The sequence below is a fragment of the Benincasa hispida genome, chromosome 1, assembly GCF_009727055.1.
Source record: "Benincasa hispida cultivar B227 chromosome 1, ASM972705v1, whole genome shotgun sequence".
Classification (NCBI taxonomy): Eukaryota; Viridiplantae; Streptophyta; class Magnoliopsida; order Cucurbitales; family Cucurbitaceae; genus Benincasa; species Benincasa hispida.
The window spans coordinates 7302126-7313656 of NC_052349.1; the positions used below are offsets into that span (position 1 = coordinate 7302126).

An 11531-nucleotide genomic window follows, 5' to 3' on the forward strand; every position below is an offset into this window, starting at 1 on the left:
GTTTTGTCATTTACTAATTAGTATTTTCTATTATATAAATTCTTTTTACTATTTTTATAATTTTAAAATTCTTTTGTCATTTTTCTAAATGAAACTTTAAATTTTGGTATTTCTATTGGCAATCACTTTCAACGTATTCAGGTGTTTATGGCCCACCAATACAACGTACAAAGGAAATTATTGAAAAGATGGGCCCAGCCCATTTTAGCAGTTCAAATAGAGGCCCAAATCCCTCCTCTGTTGTTTATCCACTATCCCACGTGATCTCTCTCACAATTTTGTCACAACTGGTTCTGGTCGGTAAAATTCTGCAACGAAAAAAATAAAAAAGAATACATCGTAATATGTTTTTCTTTTTAAAATACTATTTTGGTTAATTTATCTCTTAAATATTTATTTTTGTCCTTCAATTACAAATTTATGATTACATTTTAACAAATTTAATGAATGAAGTGTGCATACCAAAATTTAATGGAAAGAAACTAGATTAAAATGAAAAATGAATGAACTAAAATAATCATTATTTTAGAAGTATAAGGACAAAAATAAACGTAAGATATAAGAATCGAAACCTTTTGTACAATTTGAAGAGAATAAGACAAGACTATTTGTGTTCTATAAGCATGTAATTTTACTTTCTTTTTTTTTTTTTAGTACAGCATATAATTCTACTATGTAGCTATTAATATAGACTATTTATTATTATTATTATCATTTAATTTGAACTATAAAAACATAATTTTATTGTGTAACTTTACATATAGTTCTTTTTTCCCATCTTTTTAAATTTTATTTTAATGGAATTTTGTACTAAAGTATTTGAATCATGAATTTTTTTTTAATCGTTGTATTGAAACGATAGATTCAGACCTATGACATTTTGGTCAGTAGTATGTGTCTAAACCAGTTGAGTTATACTTAAGTTGGCTAGTAATTTCTATTTTTTTTTTGTTTAGTTAAAAAATATGTGAAATGAGAAATTCGATCCATTGATATTTTGATCCAAACTATATATAATCAAACTAGTTAAAATATATTCAAGTTGTTTAGGATAGTAAAAAACTATACCATTATGTTTTGCTTCCTTCTCTAATCTAAAGGAGAAGAATAATCATGAAAGAATGCTTTAAACAAACATAATAATAGTTACATCATTACATGTTTCTTGGATACTCCACATTTTTTTCTCTCTCCAAGAAAATAGTCTAAGATAATGAGAAAAATAAAATAAACTAAACACAAAATGAAAAAGGAAAGGGAGAAAATTAATTGGGTTGAAACATGATGAGTTAGAGTAATCCAAATGAAGCAATTATATGTACGGAACTACATGCACAGTTTTGCATTTGAATTTTATTTTTTTTCTTAATTTGATGTATATATGAAGTAATTTTTAATTTGATGATATGGGACCAAGTTTGCATTTCAAATAACTTCCTTGAATGGGACACTTGTGATTTAGGATTTTTAACTTGTATAAGATTTTAGATCTAATTTCTATTTAGTCATTGGTTTCAAAATTGTTATTGCTGTAGTTGGTAGATAATATTTTATTTTATGTTGAATTCTTTGGGGGCGTTTGGGGCAAGGGTTATCATCAAAATATACTAACCACATCTTGCTAAAGTAAAAACTATTTCAAAACCTCCAATTAGCTACAGTCAACGCTATTTCAAAACCCTCATTTGCTACAATATTTACTATTTACTACAATTTTTTTACTATTTTACATTCATCATTTTTTTTTTATTTGCTACAGAAGGTGAGATCATTGTTGCGGTAACAGTTTTAGGGGAGCCTAATTTTGCAGACTCATTGAAGAGCGTATTGATGTTAGGGGGAGCCTAACTATCTCATTAGTAATTCAGTTATGTGTAAGCCAACTTTATGTAATTTTAGTTGATGTGCATGTTTTAGAACTAAATTACATACTAGTGAATTTCCTTTCACCTAGGCACAGGGCCTCCCAGACGTAGATGTGATTACACTGAATCGGGTTAGCAAATTTATGTGTTTTCTGTCTTTCTCTTACCTCTCCCAGTTGTCGTTATTTCTGTTTGTGACATATTTCTTGGCTTACGACATCATTATGATTCATCCTTCTTTATTTCAATTGGTATCAGAGCAAGTTGATTGTCTTTATTAAGTCCTCAATAGAGTCGATCAAAGAAGGTGGATCTACATTTTGACCGCTAGTCCTAACTACTTCTATTGGAAGACTCGTATGATTTTTTTTCTTAAATATATAGATAACAAATCATGGAAGGCGGTTCTCAATGGGTGGACACACCTAACTATGATAGATAAAAATGGTGGTGTTACTCTAAAACCTGAGAATGACTGAACTGAAGAAGATCTAGCCTCGATAGGAAACTCACGAGCAAGCTATTTTTAACGGTGTTGATCAGAATATTTTCAGGTTAATTAACACATGTGTTACTGCCAAATAAGCATGAGAGATTCTTGCCATGGCTCATGAGGGAACGTCGAAAATAAAGCTATCAAGGTTGCAACTTTTGACAACGAAATTTGAATATCTAAAAATGCGTGATGATGTGTTTGAGTTTAGTGTTTGTCTTCTTAATATTGTAAATGAATCCTTTGCTCTTGGTAAAAAAATGTCTGAAGAGAAACTAGTTTGTAAAGTTCTTCACGCTCTCCCCAAAAGGTTTGATATGAAGGTTATTGCTATCAAAGAAGCGCAAGATATCAATACAATGAAAATTGATGAGTTGTTTGGATCTCTACGAACATTTGAAATGACTTTAGGTGACAAAACATAAAATAAGTTCAAGAGAATTGTACTCAAATCCTTTACAGATGATGACAGCTCAGCATGTAAGCCCAAATATTTTGATGAGAATCTTGCAGAATCCATATCTTTTATGGCAAAGTAGTTTAATAAGGCTCTTAGATGTTGGGACAAGTATACCTCCTCTCAAGGTCATTATGCTCTCCCACATGTCAAAGACATGAGTAACACCATCATTAATAATGTTCTAAGGCCTGGTAATTAGATGAACATGCAAAATAAAAATGATAAAGGAGGTAGTAGTGGTCAAGGTTCTCGTGAAAGAAGCTTTAAATGTTTAGAGTGTGAAGGGTTTGGATACTTTCAAGCAGAATGCCCCTAATTTTCTCAGAAGACAAAAAAAAGGGATTCTCAGCTACCTTATATGATGAGGAAACCGACTCAAGCAGTGAGTCAGACTAAGAAGTTTGTGCTCTTGTAGGGAGTCTTTCCATTGATTTTCCTGAAGATTGTGTCATTACTAATTCTGATGATCCTAATTTAAGGCCTTTATTGGTCTCATCTTCCTCCACTCAAGGCAAATTGTTATATGAGGAAGTCTATCAAATGTGGATTAAAGACTCTAAAGTCTTAACTATCCAAAAGGAAAGAAATGAGAAACTTGATGATAACTGTCACCTACTTAGTACCATTTCTAATCTAAAGAAAGAGCTGCAAATCACCAAGGGAGACCTTGACAATATGACAAAGTCAGTTTGAATGCTCAACTCTGGCATAGATAATCTGAAAAAAATTCTTTCCTCTAGGAAAAATATTACTAACAAACAAGACATTGGTTTCAGAAAGATTGAAAAGTAGATCTTTAAAGGAGAATATTTGTAGGAAAAATATTACTAACAAACAAGACATTCTATTACTATCTCTTTAAAATATTTGTTCTAGCCAAGGATACTATGATGTCTGGTCCTTTGGATAAATCAACCAAGAGACCCCCGTGTGCTCACGACTAGTCTATTAAAAAATGGTGTCACCATTGTGGGAAGGAAGGCCATATCCAACCTTTTTGTTACAAATTATTGAGATGTCAGAGTTACTCACCTTAAGGCCATATCCAACCTTTTTGTTACAATAAACAAAGCTCCATGTTTATTGTATGAAAACTTAAGCATGTATATGAGATATATAAATGGATCATGTCTTAAGTGATAACCTAAAAAGGTCTATAGTATAAAGATTAAGGAGGGATACCTGATTCTGGTGACACTACAGATACAACCCACTTTGTAGAGGTTTACAAGTATTGTGAACTACTACAAATCCTGACCATTCATGTGGAGACATGCGAGTAGGGGTGTCTTATACAAAGAGTTTATATAAGATCGAACCGCGAGATGATTCATCTCTTTATATAATGCCATTGATACTTGAGACTTACATCCCACCTAAACAACCATAGGTGACATGTCTTTAATCCTGAGCGTTTTGGGAACTCATGTCTTTGAGGATGGTCCTTTGATTAGTATGGGTGAGAGTGGCCAGATTGCCAACTCAACAAGCCTACCTTTTTGGGGATTTGTCTGATTGAGGAGTTGAAAACTTTGTTACACAAGATGAAATTCACTCATTCCCCGAAGCAGGGGTAAGTAGATAGATTGCTCCCTTAATAGCTGATTCCAGGTCTTGAACATAATGGTCACAACTTCTCTTTGGAAGAGAAGACTCAGTCATAGTAGGACTATGACTTATGTTCATTAGAGGGATCGGTGGTACTTAAGGAGTTAGATGTAACTATAGGGGCATAACGGTAAATTGGTCCAACTGTATTTATGAGCGATCTGTGAAGGTTTATCGCACTGTTGATTGGTTGATATGGACAAAAAATATATCTATAGTAAGGAGAGTGCAACTGTCGGTCTTTAGTGGAGTGCTCAACAGTTAACGGATGGTGGATCTTGTGACTAAAGTGTTTAGTCAATTATTCACGTACCTTTAGAGCTTCAAGCTACAGGTCCATAAGGTCCCCTTGGTAGCTTAATGGATTCAAGTTGAGAATCAGTTCTTGGGGTTGATTTGAAATGTTCAAATTGACAAGAGAAAATTCAATTATATATGATATAATTGGTGTGATGTATGAGATACATCAAGTGGAGAATTAATGTAAATATGATTTACATTAAGTACTATAAAATAGAAAAATAACTATGGTAAGTAGTTATCATATATATTTATAATAATATTAAAACTATAGGTTATAAATATAATATGGTAAGTAGTTATCATATATATTTATAATAATATTAATTATTTGATAATTATCTATTTTTCTCTAATAACCAATTGACTGAGAGGTCATTGGTGGTTTTATAGTAACCATGAAATAAAAAGAAAACTGTTTTCCTATTTTTGGTAGTTGCTACTTTCAGAAAGAAACTCATGGAAAATGCTATCAAGTAAACTTGTTTCACTAAACGATAGCTCACAGAGAGACTAAACGATTATGGAATGTCACTATACGATAGTTTACTTAGTTAGTCATGGTTAAACGATTGCAGGGCATTGTCTATACGATAGTCTGCCATCTTCTACATGATTGAGCATTCGTCTATACGATATACTATGTTTATCTCTACTTGCTCAATCGTCTACACGATTGTTGTTCCTCTAGCCTCTTCCTCTAACAAAGTTCATACAGAGCCTACATCTCTTGGATTCTCACACCGAAAATACCAAGGTAACCAGTATGTAATTCAAAGTGTTTAAGTTTGTTGAGTCGTTTGTGATGAAGTTTTAAAGCATGGAAATGCGGTTCTCAGCGAGAAAGAAGACCGAGGGTTGGTCATATCGTGTAGCCTAAGGTAAACGATCGTGTAGAAATGGTCTGTGCGATTGTGTAGACTTTACTAAATGAGGGTAAACTGTTTGCTCTATCATGTAGTGTTGGCTACCCGATCGCGTGGACATTGGAGGTAAACGATCGAGTGGGAGCATTTGATGCTTATCGTTTAATAAAAGGCACCATACTAAACGATCGTGTAGTTAGCATGCTTCATCGCATAGTCACTGACTACACGATCACGCGGTATACAATACTTTAACGCTCCTCAGTGATCGTTTAGACGATTATGCTTCACCACATAGTTGTCATTTAGATGATTGTTTAAGGCTTATGTTGCTTGTTGTGCGCTGCATGATCGCGTGCCTCATGCTTCATCGCATAGTAAAGGTACACGATCGTTGCTAAATGATCATTTAGCTCAAGAAGCGTTAGTAAACAATTGAGTAAAACGTTTACTCTTTCGTGTAGGCGATCACAAGAAGTTTGGTACACGATCAGTGGAGACACGTTTCTTCGCCCGGACAATTCAAGACCCGATTCGCTTGTTTGAACTGGAAACTCTTTGCTATTTGTAATAGTTAGCTTTGGTTTTGAGGATTTGAGGCTAATTGTCTTGGTTCATCAACTTTTGCTTAATATACATGATGTATGTGGTTTATATGGAATAGTATATGACATATAGATTTAAAACCCATCTTAGGTTGTGCAATTATTCATGCATAATATATTATAAGTGGTATAATATGACATGATAAAATTACAAGAACGCATGTGCATACATCATGAAATATAAGAGTTATATTTATGCATGCAATAAGCATATTCATGCATCATCTTTATATTATAAGCGTTATAGTATAAGGGTGAATGAAAGCATGTTTGCTTGGTTCATTCCTTGGTTGTATAAGTGTTATATAAAAGTAGCAGTGAGTGAACAATGCATGGAGCATGACACTTAGGCTAATTTGTAAGCGTTATGAATGTCTTGTATGTGTTTGCTTTGCATTGTGCATGGTTTTGGTTGTTTATGTTATAAGCGTTATAATGGAAATTAGAACTAAAATCAATAAGAAAGAGTTGCATGCGAACTTAGGCGAACTCATGTTTTAAAATTGGATTGAAATAGACCTAAAATCAATAGGATTAAATTGATTGGCATAAAAGATTAAAATTGTATTAAATCTATCTATAAGGGACCTTTTGTCTAAGGCGAGCTCTATCTAGGCTGGGGTACTTAAGTTGACAGAATTGGAAAGGAGAATTAGATAGATTTTTTGCAAGCATGCGACAGTCGATCAAAGACTCCGTTAAAGAGTATAATGGAAGATGATCAAAAGTTGTTCAACTATCCAAGGTAAAAGTTACTCTTGGACAAACCTAAAAAGTCACTTATTTAAAATCCTTAGCCGTGTTTTTTCTAAGTAAATTAAACCCTAGGTTATAAAATACTCAGTGGGAGGAAGAGATATATATGATATGTCAATGATTCCACTCACATTTCTCCCTGAATGTTCACGCCATGAGATTCATGTTTGGCCTCGTGGTGGCCTGGGAGCATCCCCCTTCGGATGGTGTTTGCATGAGTCAATATCAAGGTGGACGGAGAGAGTGTTTATAGTAAGTGGGTGAAGGGTGTGTGTTAACACGTCCTGCGGTCTCCTTCATTGGTTCACACCGTGAGATCATTCTTGCACTCCCTCGTGGCACCCTGGGAGCGTCCCCCTTCGGATGAGTTTTGTGCAGTTGGTCAATATCAAGGTGAACTCTAGAAATGGATAGGGTCACTTTAGTTTTTGTCCCAATCGGATTTTTCCCCTTAGATTGGTTGCTTGGGGTGAAACTTGATAATTGGTAGAAATACAAGTTATTAAAGCTCAAATTATTAAAAACAATGGGAGAAAACGATGTGGAAATAGGCAATATTATGATTGAATGTGGAAAACTAAAAGAAATTGCGATCGCTAATGCTCATAGTATAAAAGCAGTTAATTTGCGTTATTTTGTGCAGGTACAATGCGATGGTGCGTCGAAAATAGCGAACCAAGGATACAATGCGATGGTGCACTTGAGTTTGCGATCGCAAGAAGTACCTTAAAAGCGATCGCATAAAGACCTTACATAAAGGCAACAACATAATAAATAAGTTGATAACGGTCAATTCCGAAATACAATTGACGATCGTTAAAGACAATACCGTTGCAAATGCATTGAACTTTCGGTGACTTTCAGATGGCGCAACAGAGTATGGAAATTAATGCTGCCCATCTTTGCAATCATTAGTGAAAAAAGCTGCTTGATAACGGGTAGAAATACACGTTATTATAGCTCAAATAAGTAAAACAATGAGAGAATGTGATGGTAAAAATAAGCAATATCATGTCCAAAAGCGCCCGAGAAAATTGCGATCGCATGCGCCCATCGCATAAGAGCAGTTAATTTACTTATTTTGTGCAGGAAATATGCATTGGCGCAAATAAAATTGCGATCCAAGGAATTGGGCGTCTGCGCGCTTGAAAGATTGTGGTCGCAAAGTCATGCGATCGTGAGAAGTTGCTAAAAAAGATGGCCGCATAAAGACTGCGCATCAAGGTGACGACACAATAAATCACGATGGGACGAAAAGCTGATGACGGTTGAATTCGAATTTAGTTTGATAAGCCGTTAGAGCCACATTGTAGCAAGTACACTCGACTTTCGGTGACCACTAATCGGCGCATCAGAGTAGGAGATTTAATGAACGCCCATCATTGTAATTGTTAGAGAGAAAGGCTGTTTGATCTTAAGCTCTATAAATACCGAAGGTCACCATTGTAACGAGGGTTAACAAGATATATCATAGAGAATAAGTTAGAGAGCCATTAGTCTGTTTACGTACATACTCATACTTAGATTTAGAGGACGGAGACGAGCTAAGAGACGAAGAAGTCGAGAGATCATTACCGGATAGATCGAGAGACTGTCGAAAAGCGCTATAAAGAAAGAGAGGGCCAACACTTGCGAGAGCAAGAATATTCATCTGGACAGTTTTGGAGTGAAAAAAACAGGGCAAAAGGCCTCGAGAAGAAAGACATTGCTTACCGGGCTTCTTATCTCTAAATTCCATTGTTATTTTGTATTCAACACTTTGTTTATAGAAAATGAAATTCTCATTTCAATCTATGTTCAATCTCTCCACATTTCACATGAGTAGCTAAATTTTTGAATGGGTCGAGAAGTACTTAGCTAGCATGATCTAAGATTTACATTTTATGCGATCATCTTGTCTTATGTATGCATCATTCACCCTTTAGATATACTTGAAAGAGTAGTCTAAAGATAAAATCTAGACTTGAGAGAGTCAGATTAGAATCTAGGCTTGAGAGAGTCAGATTAAAACCGCATAAGCAAGAAATAGAAACTTAGACATAAGTTCTATCGCTATTTACACATCGCATGCACCCTAGAAATAGGATATCATAGTATACGGTCACCTTGTATATGTGTGCATCATTCATCATCGCATAGACAAGAATAGAGGCTTAGACATAAGTTCTATTGACATTTTCGTGTACATCACATGCGTACTAGAAATAGGAATTATGGCATTTTCATTGAGAGATGACGTGCTGTTGTTTGTGTGTAGCATGATCGCATAACTTGTACGTAATTTTAGGAAGTGTTAGCTAAACCCCTTCTCAACCCATTCATCACATACTCATTATAACTCTCGATTTCATCAACTCTTCATTCGAACTTCGCCGCATAGGAAATTTTCTTAACCAAAACACCACCCAACTTATTTGTTTTCACCACTGCAAGAGAATCCAAGTAATTGTCGCATATTTACTCAGTAGTCCCTGTGTTCGACCCTGGACTAACCAGGAAACTTAGTGAGGCTTATACTTGGGTCTTATTAGGAAAACTTGCCGCGCATAGCATAGATTAACGCATCATAATTTCACGCATCAAATTTTTNTTATTTTCACCATCGCAAGAAAATCAAAATTAACTGTCGCATATTTACTCAGTAGTCCCTGTGTTCGACCCTGGACTAACCAGGAAACTTAGTGAGGCTTATACTTGGGTCTTATTAGGAAAACTTGCATGTTCACCGCATAATATATCACCGCAAACTCACACCATAATCACATCACAATTCACAACAGATCACTGCTTCACCTTGAAATCTATAAATACGCAATGCTACCAAACCAGAAGGAGATATAGAGTGTGAGGAGGAGAGGCGAAGCCGAGGGAAGGGAATCCTTGAAAATAAATTAATGTTTGGAGAGGTCGAGAGACTGCCGGAAAATAGCACGAAGGAGAGACACCCAACCCTTGCGAGAGCAAGATTCTACAAATTGGAACAGAGTTGAAGTGATAAAGAGTAGTGTAAAAAGCCACGGGAAGAAAGACATTGCTTACCTGGCTTAATATTTCTCACTTCATTTATTGTTTTGTACTCAACATCTTATTTACAAAAATGGAAACTTTATGTTGATTTATGTTCAGTCTCTCCACACCATGCATGAGTAACTAAATTTATGAATGGGTTGAAAAGTACTTAGCTAGCATGACTTAAGCTATGTACTTCATGCGATCATCTTGTCTTATGTATGTGTCATTCATCATTTGGAGTACTTGAGAGAGTAGTCTATAGATAGAATCTAGACTTGAGAGAGTCGGATTAGACCGCATAAACAAGAGTAGAGACTTAGAAATAAGTTCTATCTGCTACATTCCATACACATCGCATGCATTATAGAAATAGGAAATGTGGCATTATGTATTGAGAAATGTAGTGCTTAATATTTGTGTATAGCATGATTGCATGACTTGTACAAGATCTTAAGAAATGTTAGCTAAATCTCTTCTCAACCCCTTCATCGCATACTTTTACAGCACCACCCTTTCATCGCTCTGCGTTTAATTCCATCGCATTAGAAAATCTAAATTAAATCACCATCTACTTCTTTATTGCCACCGCAATAGAATCAGAGAGTCCGTCCCATATTTATTTAGTAATCCCTGTGTTTGATCCTGGACTTACCAGGACCCTAAGAAGGCTTATACTTGGGCTTTGTTAGGAAAACTTGTATGATCATCGCATCCACATATCATCACATGATAAACCAACACATCAAGTTTTTGACATTGTTGCCGGGGATTACAGTATAGATTGCGCTAACATCAAACCTCTTTGATCTTTGCAGATTTCGAACTTTGTTGTATTGCCATTCCATCTGTGAAGGAAGAAGCAAGCATCGCATGAGCGAAGGACATACTCCTAAGCTAAAAAACGACCCAGAGATTGAAAGAACCTTTCGCAAAAGACAGAGAAACAAACGTAACGACAAGGAAGAGTTCACAGAATGGTTGAACAACATAAAGAACGAGTAGCAAATGAAAACAACATGATGACAAATCCTATCCTACTGGAAAATGATCGCAATAGACCCATTTGGGACTATGCATCACCAAACTTGTATGATTTCTCCCCAGGAATCATGAGACCAACATTGAATGGATTAAGGTTTGAGATGAATCCAGTAATGTTACAAATGATACAAATGGTAAGGCAGTTCGGAGGATAGCGTGGTAAAGATCCACAAGCCCATTTACGAAACTTCATTGAAATTTGCAACACTTTTATGTTCCCTAATATTTCCCCAGAAGAGGTTTGACTCACGTTATTTCCATTTTCACTGTGTGATAAAGCAAGAAAATGGGCTTACTCTCTCGAACCAGGAGAGATAACGTCATGGAAGCAAGTTGTAGAGAAGTTTATGAAGAAGTATTTCCCTCCCACAGAGGATGCTAGAAGGAGGAAATTGATCACCAATTTTGAACAAGAAGAAGATGAATCGCTCAGTGACACATGGGCAAGATTCAAGAGACTAGTACGCGACTGCCCACACAATGGATTGTCGGATTGCCTCCAAATGGAGATTTTCTATCATGGAC

At 35.5% G+C, this 11531-nt stretch overlaps 1 non-coding gene across 1 annotated transcript; it reads right to left on the reverse strand.

Moving 5' to 3' along the window:
* Nucleotides 1–11386: 11386 nt before the first annotated feature.
* LOC120070409 lies at nucleotides 11387–11493 on the reverse strand. The gene has a single exon (XR_005479901.1). It is a non-coding gene; the product is annotated as a small nucleolar RNA R71 (small nucleolar RNA).
* Nucleotides 11494–11531: the final 38 nt, after the last annotated feature.